Below are 11,496 nucleotides of genomic sequence, written 5' to 3'. Positions count from 1 at the left end.
AAGGCAGTTCTCGGATCATTCCATGCGTGGAACTCCGATGAAAATGTGGCCTTAACAGAGTTGACTGCAGTCTGTTTTTGGTTGAGTACTCCAGGTTTAGGCAAACGAGGTTAAAGCCTCCTATCAAATTTGAAGCAAAGAGGCCTTGCTGGTGCACGTGAAGTATAAATGTTTATTTTTAACTTTTTTTTTTTTTTTTGCTCTGGGTCCCATAAAAAACCTGATTTAAATTTTCTGTGCGCACAGTTAAAATCCAGGAACATTGAACATTTGGACCTTTAAGAAAAACAATAAGTCTCCCGGGAGAGTGAGAGTGAAAGGAAAACGTGAGAATGTGGGAATGTTGAAAGGTGATGATTAAGAATGTGTGATTGTTGTTGACGTCTACGTGTGATTATAAAGGATGAGAGCTTTATTGGATGACTAAAACGCATGGATGAATGAAACTGCATGGTTGCTTTTGTTTTGTTTTTGTTGTTTTTTTTTGTATTCAAGTCCCACTGTTAGAGGTAAAGTTGTCTAGGTTGATGAGCTAAAAAGTGCTTGGAAACTTTTATTGTTGTAAGGAAATCTTGGTGGACCAAGGTGTGTATACTTTTTGAAGCTGTTATGTTGTTAAGATGTGGGTGCAGGTATTTAAACTTTGTATTTGTAAGACTGTTTTGTTTGGGGAAGGAGACGGCTCCATCGGCTCCATCAAGAAAACAATGACATAATGGATCAACGAGAATTTATTAGTGTAAACAAAGGTCATAAGTTTTAGCTGTCCACAATGCCTGATGTCTCAGTATTCACAAAAGTCCGGACTGAAGTGAATGTTGGCGAATTGCCTTAAGATTATGCATTGGATTGTACTAAATTCTTAGGAATACTGGGGTGTCAGTCAGGCTGGAACTCAATTGTGAGGTTTATTAAAAAGAATCATCATCCATAAGCCTTTGTCAGTATCAGGAGTATGGGTGGAGAAAAGAAAAGAGAAGGAAAAGAGGAAAACCATTAATGATGTCTGTGTATTATGTGATAATGATGTCTTAAGAACAATGACCATTAGACTTTTGGTATATTTAAGGTAACATATACTTGCGTTAATGGTTTAGATAATTAAAGTGTAAATATTACTGAACTTTGCGGTTATGCAAAGACTTTGGAAGTGGTTGTGTCTCTCCACTCCTAAATACCAGGATTGACACAATGCCAGGAGCTGCAGAGCTCTGAGAGGAGAGCAGCAGAAGGGAGTTGAGACTCCCGACTGCACAACAGGGGCGACCCTAGGAAAACAGGGCCCCAACATATTTGACGTCTGTCGAATCACTATGAGTCAATAAACCATAAAATTTAAAGCATATGGGAGATCTGGATAATTAAAAACAACTTAAACGGCGAAACTGAAAAGGAGGCTTGTGATCAAAAGGTACTTCTAAATTAGTTCTCTTTTGGTTGGTTCACCATTGAGACTGATTATTAAAATACAAGTTTAATGTAAGCAACAGCTAAAAATTATAGCATTTACAGTGATTAATAAGGTCTAATTTAAATAGAATTAGAGTTGCCAAAGAATAGGTTGTGATAATTGTCATTCTTGTTAAAAACAATAAAATAAAATAACTTAAAGTGAAGATTAAGATGGTGAATTAATTATTTTGCCATTGGGAAACCTCTGTGACTTTGTGTGATAACATCCAAAATTATAAAATGACTTCAGAAAATTGTTTAATTTGGTACAGGGGAAGTAATGAATAAAATAGAACATAAGCAAAATTAAGGAATCAACTTATTAATCTCTAAATGGTGGATCTGATGAAAAGGGTTGCACATACTGAAATGGCACTGAAGGAGAAATGCCTAATGAGCAGCTGACTGGTGATGGTACAACCTGAGGGTTGTCAACACGGAGAACCAGAACAAAATTTACATCGGCGGGAATCCTGCCCGGATTCCAGAGCGCTGGCTCAATGCCTGCTCAGACATGGAGCAGCGAAGGACGCTCAGGCCGTCAGGAAACACGGCTGAGCAAAGGAAGGGTCTCCACGTCCGTTGACAATGACCAGAAAAAGAGCTGCAGCACACTGATATTTGTGAAAACCCAGCGACTGAAGGTCCACCACAAGAATTAGCACAATCCAATCGATTCGATTAATTCTGGAAGTAAAGTAAAACAAATATTGAGAATGGCAACTAGTTGCTATAATGTATTAAATTATATAAGTGGCTAAAATCAAATTGTCCAGTGTAATTATTAACAGAAAATTCCCAGTGATCAGATAAGTTAACATTTTGTTTTATACCTTTGAAGTTGAACTAGTAGAGTGTTGAATAATAAGACGATGGGTCCTCCCATGACAAAGTAATTAATTACCTCCGGCACTGTTAATTAGGAAACAGGCACTTTTAAGAAGAGGATAGCAGAATTTGAGGATTACAGAACAAATGAGGTATTCAACACTAGAGTGTCACATTATGATTGAATGACACGAGTAGATTGAGAAACCAATAACTTATGTATTTGAAAACAGATTTATGGCTTAATGACGTAAACACTAGAAAAAGATTAAAGTCATAAATTAAAATAATTTGGGTTGAAGAAATTTCAGAAATAGTTTTGAACCCTAAACTAAGTACTTTTGTTTATTTCCTTTAAACATTAGACAAAAAGGACATGTTATTTTTTTTTTTTTTTATTCTTGAATAAAAATATTTTTGAAGTGGATTGGGAATCTTTCTGCTAGTATCAGCAGATCACAAGCCTCTGATCAGTTCAGTGAGTATTTTATTTTGGTAATTAAAACCTTGGGTAACAGTGAATCAATCAGTGACAGTAACCCGATTTTTGTTATAACTATAAAAATCCTAATGTAAAAAGATACATGGGGTATGTGTAAATGCTTCATTTGAAAATTGAGTTTGTTACCGGGTAAACAGACACAGCCACAATACAAAGAGTAATGACAGGACCAGGTTTTGATTGCATGCTTAGCATAAACAACTCAGTCCTGATTGAGAGCACTAACTATTCTGTCTTCAGTCCTGTTTTTTCAGAAGTTGAGATTCTGTCCGGTTCTGGCCAACCTTTTTCTGATGGAAGACACATTGAAAAGACGAGAAGAACAGCTGTAAAGTGAGCATGGAGAGACGGTATGATAAATTATAAAGTGAAAATCAGACTGATGTCAACCTCTGATTTAAGAATAAATCTGAGCAGTCGGTTATATTTTTAGATTAGGATTGCAGTGCAGCATGGAGCAATGAATATTTGAAAAAAAAAAAAAAAAAAAGAAAAATTCTAAATTGCTGAACAAAAGAGAGAATAGAAATATACCACTTAGTTTTACTCAGTTCTGGAAGGAAAAAGGGGCCTCAACTTCTAACACTTCTTCTTCTTTTCTTCTACTTTTGCTCCCTTATCTTGCATGAAAACCCTGGTCACTAAATTTTAATCATAAGGATGGAAATTTTTGTTAGGAATGAAGCTGAAGGCGCAAGTTCAATTGAAGAAACTCATCGCCTGCCTCCATTCAATCAGAGTCCGATACGCCTCTGATGTGAGCCAATCAGCTACGAACCGCACCTCCATGAAGCCAATCAGCATCCCACGCTCATCTTAAAAGCAACTTCAAATCCTCGTCTCAGCCTGCTAACCAGCAAGCGCAAACGGATTGCATGTTGGATTTCGAATCAGATGTCCGATTCAAGACGATAACAACTCATCCTCAAATCCTGCTGCTCTTAGGAACGCCATCTAGCCGCGCATCCTTCCTATGCAATCTCTGTATTCGCTCCAGCATATCTTAACCAGCACTGACCTGGATTCGCTCTCTTAGCGAGCCTTCTTCCGCCGTGGCGTCTCATTCCGTCTCCCAACCTCTGTTTTCATCAGCTCCGATTCCTGGCGCTATGAACTTGCAAATCCCCGCTTTTCACAAGCGACGTAGACGCCGTCCCAACTCTGACTCAGTTCCGGTCCCGCTCTGCTTCGTAGCCGAAAGCGGCTATCATCCTGCGCAACTTTCAGCCGGATCTCCTCTCATGCCGCTCCTAGCAGCTCAAGGTAACACGTATCCACTCATGTTTTCATTCTTATTACATGCATTTCGCTCATCATGCTCCTGAACTGTCCGTCGTTAGGCAGAGGTATCCCATCCATTCTGTTTGTTTTCGTTTTCTTCTTCTTATGGTTTTGGCGGTTGGCTACAGGCTTGTAGTAGCATTACTGCCACCTACTGGTTGCAGTATGGTTCGTGATGGACTCCATTAATCTTCTCTTATTTCATAATTATGTCATTCTAATTCAACTCATTGTTCATATTTTCTACAGTAATTTCTTGTCCATAGTATGCTCGATTTTAAGTGTTAATTGAGTTTGTAAGTTGAAATGTTAACCTTACCATTTTTCCTCTTTGGTTTTCCCATTCCTGTGTTCTCTTACTATCTTTGATATGGCTACGTTCTTCTCGTCTCCCCTTTATCATCAACCTGCAGGCTGTATTAGCAAATGTCTCAGCATTTTAAATCTCTGATTTCGTCATTCAAAGACTTACTATTGGCAATCCGTCCGCATTAAGTACCTTCAATGTCATTCACGTTCAGTTTAACCGGACAGTAGGGTTGAGTTGTTACTTAACCCATTTTATTTCAGAAGTGCATTTTAAATCCAGCAATTTATACCAATTGTTGTGCCCTTCACGAGCTCTGCTGCTCTGGCCAGGCATTCATAAAGTATTCTGTCAAATTCTCTTCACCTACTTTCATCGGGCACTGCCACGTGCTACGTTGTGTGCCTTGTATCGTGCCCTGTCTCGTACCCTGCTCGTACCTGTCTCATACCCCTGCCATGTGCCCTGCCATGTGCCCGGCCATGTGCCCGCCATGTGCCCTGCCATGTGCCCGTCTCCTACTCCTCATGTACTCTGTATGTGCCTGTTTTGTGTCCTTCATGTCATGAGCATTCATCTTTCATGTCCCCTGCATCAGCCCCCATGCATCAGCATCCATGCATCAGCCCCCATGCATCAGCATCCATGCATCAGCCCCCATGCATCAGCATCCATGCATCAGCCCCCATGCATCAGCCATGCAGCAACCCCGAGCACCGGCCGAGCACCCCACCATTCATCTCACCTCATCTCACCATCCATCTCACCGTTCCCCTCACCTCACCTCACCATTCACCTCACCTTCATCTCCCATTCCACATCACTGTTTTGTAGGCCTTCGCGGCAAACGGCCCTGTTTTGTAGGCCTTCGCGGCAAACGGCCCTGTTTTGTAGGCCTTCGCGGCAAACGGCCCTGTTTTGTAGGCCTTCGCGGCAAACGGCCCTGTTTTGTAGGCCTTCGCGGCAAACGGCCCTGTTTTGTAGGCCTTCGCGGCAAACGGCCCTGTTTTGTAGGCCTTCGCGGCAAACGGCCCTGTTTGGTAGGCCTTCGCGGCAAACGGCCCTCTCATTAAGCTACGCTGCTTCTCCTTTTCATTCTTCTCTGCCCGTCTGGAGCATGCTTTCTCTGTGGTGCCTGAATTGGCACAATGTTCAGTCATGTTACCATCTTCATCCTCTTCATTCATTCATCTTGTGGTCACTTCCTCTCCTAGATCTTCCTTTCACTATTCTCAGTTTGTCCTTTTAACCTGTCGGCCTGCAAATCGAGTTCTAGGTATTGATCTCAACTTGGTTCCAGCATGGTTCCTGCCTGCAATAAGCTCTCGAATTCACAAGAAATCAGTCTCGTCCCATATCAGTTATTTTCAACTGTCAGCTGCCCTCCTTGCTTGGTCACCTCAATCTCACAAATGCATCATTGCCAGAGTCATGCTTTATTTCCAGGCAGCTAGAGTTCGCTAAATTTGTTCTTTCCTTCTTGAACAGGATACTCTGGTTGAGAGCTGCCGTTTTGACCGTCTGGTCTGCTTCTCGCCTGATCGAAATATATTCTATAATGCCTTTCTGTCGTGGATGTGTTTAAAAATTTACGGATGTTGCCATCCGTAGGTTTTGGGGGGGGGTTCTCTATAATTGTTTCACAGGTTCCTGATCACTCAAATAATGGGCTCAGTCATCATCATCATCATCATGCCTCACACATCATTCTGAGCTTCCATTCATTTTAGCTGCCCAATGCCTCTCGGCTTTAAGGTAATCTAACTGCAAATACTGGTGGTGGATTGAAACTTTTCACATGTTCCGTCAGACCCTTCAGGTTTCACTCTTTCAAATTGAGTTTATCATTCATAATCATCACAGTTCGTAACTCTCCTATCATATAATTGATCTTTCATGCTTCTTTCACATCATCATTAATCACATGTATACTTTCATTCATATTGCCACTCATGTTGACAGTTATCCCGTCACTCATTCTGTTATGTATCCTGCAATGCACTCTCTCGTGCGTCTCGAAGAATCTGGTCCTGCGTCTCGTCATGTGTTCTTTCATGCCTGCGTCAAGCATTCTGATATGCATCCTGTTATGCATCATGTCACCTGTGTCGCATCTTGTCATGATTACTCATTTCTCTACGTGCATCATCTGCAAGACATCTTCCGCAAGAAGCATACGCAAGACATCTTCCGCAAGAAAGCGCACGCAAGACATCTTCCGCAAGAAAGCGCACGCAAGACATCTTCCGCAAGAGAGCGAAAGCAAGACATCTTCCGCAAGTAAGCGTACGCAAGACATCTTCCGCAAGAAAGCGTACGCAAGAAAGCGTACGCAAGACATCTTCCGCAAGAAAGCGTACGCAAGACATCTTCCGCAAGAAAGCGTACCCAAGACATCTTCTGCAAGAAAGCGTACCCAAGACATCTTCTGCAAGAAAGCGTACCCAAGACATCTTCTGCAAGAAAGCGTACCCAAGACATCTTCTGCAAGAAAGCGTACCCAAGACATCTTCTGCAAGAAGCGTACCCAAGACATCTTCTGCAAGAAAGCGTACCCTAGAAAGTGTATGCAAGAGAGCGTAAGCAAGACATCTTCCGCAAGAGAGCGAAAGCAAGACATCTTCCGCAAGAGAGCGTAAGCAAGACATCTTCCGCAAGAGAGCGTAAGCAAGACATCTTCCGCAAGAGAGCGTAAGCAAGACATCTTCCGCAAGAGAGCGTAAGCAAGACATCTTCCGCAAGAGAGCGTAAGCAAGACATCTTCCGCAAGAGAGCGTAAGCAAGACATCTTCCGCAAGAAAAGCATTCATGCTCACATCTTCCGCAAGAAAACATAAGCAAGACATCTTCCGCAAGAAAACATAAGCAAGACATCTTCCGCAAGAAAGCATCTCTGCTCACATCTTCCGCAAGAAAGCATAAGCAAGACATCTTCCGCAAGAAAGCATAAGCAAGACATCTTCCACAAGAAAGCATAAGCAAGACATCTTCCGCAAGAAAGAATCTCTGCTCACATCTTCCGCAAGAAGCATACACAAGACATCTTCCGCAAGACAGCATCTCTGCTCACTTCTCCTTGTTCATTTCGTTCATTTCATTCACCTAATCATCTCCATTCAAATCACTATCCCGTCACACTGCCTTATGAGCAGGCGCTCTGACCTCGGCATTTTTGGGGGGAACATACCTGTTCTCATACATCTACTTATGCATATTAAAGTATAATTCAGCATTAATGTTCCTGCCGAGGTCTGAGCGCCAAAGACTTAAAATATTGTATCAATAAAATCCTTCTAATTGCCATTTCTTTCTCTGTGAGTTTTTCAGATTGAAATGAAGCTGAAGGCGCAAGTTCAATTGAAGAAACTCATCGCCTGCCTCCATTCAATCAGAGTCCGATACGCCTCTGATGTGAGCCAATCAGCTACGAACCGCACCTCCATGAAGCCAATCAGCATCCCACGCTCATCTTAAAAGCAACTTCAAATCCTCGTCTCAGCCTGCTAACCAGCAAGCGCAAACGGATTGCATGTTGGATTTCGAATCAGATGTCCGATTCAACCCACCCCCAACCCCTTCTCCACCATCGTAGCTGAGTTCATCTAGCTTCCAAGACGTTCCTGCATCCTCAACCCATCAGAGTGTTTTCTCCCTTCAGTCGCCTGTTATTGGTCCGGCAGAAGACCACCATGTTGGGCCCGGTTCTGCCAGAGGTTTCTTCCCAAAGGGGAGTTTTTCCTCTCCACAGTCGCTTCAAGCTTGCTCATCATGGACAGTTCATGCAACCTGTGTTTATCAAGTTGGACATCTATCTTAAACAGATCACCATATGGACTGAACAAACTTCTTCTATCTCCACTCCACCACCAGTTTCAGACCCGGGGGGAACATACCTGTTCTCATACATCTACTTATGCATATTAAAGTATAATTCAGCATTAATGTTCCTGCCGAGGTCTGAGCGCCAAAGACTTAAAATATTGTATCAATAAAATCCTTCTAATTGCCATTTCTTTCTCTGTGAGTTTTTCAGATTGAAATATCTTTCAGGAGCAGACGGAGAGCAAATTTGCACAGGAGTATGGCTGAGTCTGGGTACTGGCGGAGTAAGCCCTGTGAACATATCCTTTTTAAATTGTGAATTTTGATGAACAATTTTGTGACAAATGAGGACATTGTTTAACCTTTTAAATATGTGAAAAGTCACTATTTTGCAGTTGATGTGGACTTTAAGTTCTAAATGTGCTGATGTATTTTATTTTTTACTGTTCCTATGTCCTGGAGTGGAGCATGGTTAATGGAGAACGGGATGAATTGTCACCGAAGCGGACTTTTATGTAAGGGCTGATAATATAGTGTGAAAAGAAGTTCCTGTCCAGGGATGGTGGTGAAGAGACCAGTCAAACCGGGAGACCTGGTGTACGTGAAGGTGTTCAGACGGAAATGGAACGGCTCGAGATGGGATAGACCCTTTGAGGTCAAACGAGCAACCGCAACCGCCGTCCAAGTTCAGGGAAGTGAAACGTGGTTTCAATTGACTCATTGTACTAAAGTGTACGCAAGAGACAATGTGAAGCCAGACATTGGGAAAAGTGTGAACAGACGATTTGCAGCAATGAGACTAGTATTAATGACATTTCACCTGTGGATGTTGGCAGAAGTGGTGAACCTAACGACAGCGAGGCCGGAGATGAACTCTCACAGCCTGCAGCCAGCGCCACAGCATCAGCTAACGACAGCTCAACCACGAGAGAAAGCAACGAGTAATGTGGGTCGAGACAGTCGACGTCCAACCATGAACTGTGGGACTTCGGTCTATAAAGGGAAATCCACCTTTGTAGAACAAGATAAGTACAACACAACGTTAATGGGTTTGAACAAGTACACACCAGTGTTTTTCCCAGCTGAACTAAAGTTAATGACTCATCCAGGTCTTAGAGAACAATTAAGAGTAAAAACGAAAAGAATGCGTAAGAAAAGAAAGACCCATGCTGAATTCAAATGGAAAGCAACGGTAACCGATACAGAATTTCATACAGAATTAGATACAGAATTTGAGGTAAATGTCTATTACAATACCAGGAAATCATGCGGAAAAAGTGTTAAACAGGAATATAAAGTGTATGGGGAGACCAGTGTTCAATCCTTTTATACATTAAGGACGATGGTTTTGGCGTAGAAGTAAGAATAGAGTCCCATTGGGATCCTGAGGACAATTACAAATATGACTTAACAGTAAAGAATCCAGGTAATGGTAAAGGAGGTACACAAAATGGTGATTTAGAGCGAATAGGAGGCAAGGAGATGATTGCTACAGTTCAAATTGTTAATGATCAAATTAGGATTCATGTTGAACCAGACAGTGATAAATATGATTTGGTTGAAAGAAACGTGATTATCTCTAGATTGTTGCAAAAGGGTGACAGACGAAGGATGTGTAATTCGCATGCTAATGTGAGCCATCAATTATCTAGTATAAATCAAGAAAACATTAATTGTAAAATGACTGTTAAGATTACAAATTGTGGATGGATTATTGAAGCAGATGTTATAGCCTTCCGTATTGACAAAACATACGAGTTGAAATTTGAAGACATCACTTCAAGTGGAAAAGTTGATTCATCTATATTATGGAACCTACCGAAAAAAGAGGCTTTACCAAAAGAAATCATTTGTTTCCCCCCAACAACTATGGCTTCTACAACTACTGTAGAAGTGAAGAAATTACTGTCCCAAGTGCACATGTGACTTTACCTACTTCAATCACCACATCAGGACCAAATAAACCGACAACCTTAACAGTTAAGACATTAACAGTTACATCAGCATCTACAATCTTGACTAGCACAATACAAAGTTCAAACAATAACGATAAAACTACACAGGTATATACAAATAAAAAGGAAGTGCTACCAACAGAGGTTGATAACAGTTTAGAAAATGAAAAACCTACGGTGCCTCGACCTGAAAATAGCATAACCGAACCTCCAACAACCGCCACGGCTAAAGCAAATCCACGGACAATAGTTTCAACTGCAGTAGAACCCAAAACAGCAGTAGTTTCAAGTACAGTTAAATCCACAAAGGAAGTTTTAAAAAGTACTAAACCTTCATTAACAAGATTAATTACAACAGTACCTTCTCGGGTTGAGGCAACGTCAAAACCAGGACAAAAACCTAATATTAGATTTCACAGAACCGGATCCAAAACAGTATGGATGCTCTGAAAAAGAAGGATGTAAGGATATCTCTGAAGGTTTAGATCAATTTTATGAAAAACGCAATCCAAAAGTAGCTATACCAAGAGCAATAAATAAACTACAGGATATTAAATGGCACGGAATCAGACCAAGGGGAGATCCTTTATGGCAAAGAGCCTTACATAATACATGGTATACAACATCATGGTATACTGTTAGGGAGTTAACTAAAAATGATTGCTTAGTCTGTACTGTTGCTCCGGGAGCAGTACCTATGGTTATTCCAGAAAAATACACGTCAAAAGAATGTGCAGTTGTGCAGCGTAAAAATGTAGCAATGGTGAGTTCACTTCAAGAGAAGACGCAGTGTCATTCTTTAAATTACCTATGTGTGGTTTGAGTTGTAGACTCTTATATGGTTCAAGAAACTCTCATCAATACTTAGAAAAATGGAAAGGGTATAAATTAGAATCATTGTGTGCAGAATTTAACATTAGTACTACAGATAATGTTCCACCTACTGATTATGACATAGATTATGATGTAGACTACGAATGTTTCGTTAGTGGAGGTTTTGAGGACAATGAAGGAATTAATGTAGGAAACACCACTGTGAAATGTAATGTAACCTGGGTGTTATCTTGGTTTAAGCATGCAAATGTAACACCAGTGTTTGCTACAAAGCCCGTTTGGTTTGAAAACCCAGAATTTGTAGAAGAGGACTGTAAAAATATAACTATGACTTTTCCCAAACTTTTCTTTTTAGGAGATCAAACGTATCCAGTGGCAGACAGTTACTGGATGTGTGGTGATGACATGCTAATGAACACTTTACCACTTAAGTGGGTAGGACTTTGTGCATTAGTACGAATGAAAGTACCGATAACCTTAGTGTATGAAGGGGTAAAAGAACTAGCTCAAATGGA

The sequence above is a fragment of the Fundulus heteroclitus genome, chromosome 15, assembly GCF_011125445.2.
Source record: "Fundulus heteroclitus isolate FHET01 chromosome 15, MU-UCD_Fhet_4.1, whole genome shotgun sequence".
NCBI lineage: Eukaryota > Metazoa > Chordata > Actinopteri > Cyprinodontiformes > Fundulidae > Fundulus > Fundulus heteroclitus.
Note: the sequence above shows the minus strand (reverse complement) of the source record.